Consider the following 903-nt stretch of genomic DNA (forward strand, 5'->3'; position numbering starts at 1 on the left):
CCCCCATCAAAACACCCCCCTTATCAAAACACACCCCCACACCCCCCCCATCAAAACACCCCCCTTATCAAAACACACAACCCCCCCCCCCATCAAAACACACCCCCACACCCCCCCCCCATCAAAACACCCCCCCCCCATCAAAACACACCCCCACACCCCCCCCCATCAAAACACACCCCCCCATCAAAACACACCCCCACACACACCCCCCCCCCCATCAAAACACACACCCCCCATCAAAACACACCCCCCCCCCATCAAAACACACCCCCACACCCCCCCCCATCAAAACACACCCCCACACACACACACATACACATACACACATACATATCAAAACACCCGCCACCGCCAGTACCTGGAGCTCTATGGCGGCATCCTCAGGGTGGTGTAAAAAGTGCGGCCGCCTTTATACAGGAGTACGGGGGATGATACCGCCGCAGCTGTGTGGCGCATGACGTCATCCAGCGCCATTATTTTGAACGAACTTCCGGACTAGAGTTGACATTTTGAGGGAATGACGTCACCGGAAGGGGCGGGGCCTTTTCATGGCCGTGCAGAGCTGTGGGCGGGAAGCAGCAGGGTAGAGGCTAGTTGAGAGTTGATGTTTTGTGTTCCTCTCCTTCAGCAGTGTACCGGCTGTACCGGCTGTACCGGCTGTACCGGCTGTACCGGCTGTACCGGCGCTGATTATTGGAGGCCTCATTTTCTCCACTCTGTTCTAGTCGGTCACTGCTGAAGTGTCTAGACCAGATTCCAGTTAGTCTACAGTCAGACGTCAGCTATTAGATACTCATTCATCTATGACAGTTGGTCACCATGAATGAGTATCTAATAGCTAACGTCTAACTGCAGACTAACTTGTATCTGGTTCAGTTATAACTCTGGGGAGTCAGACTG

The sequence above is a fragment of the Anomaloglossus baeobatrachus genome, chromosome 12, assembly GCF_048569485.1.
Source record: "Anomaloglossus baeobatrachus isolate aAnoBae1 chromosome 12, aAnoBae1.hap1, whole genome shotgun sequence".
Lineage (NCBI taxonomy): Eukaryota > Metazoa > Chordata > Amphibia > Anura > Aromobatidae > Anomaloglossus > Anomaloglossus baeobatrachus.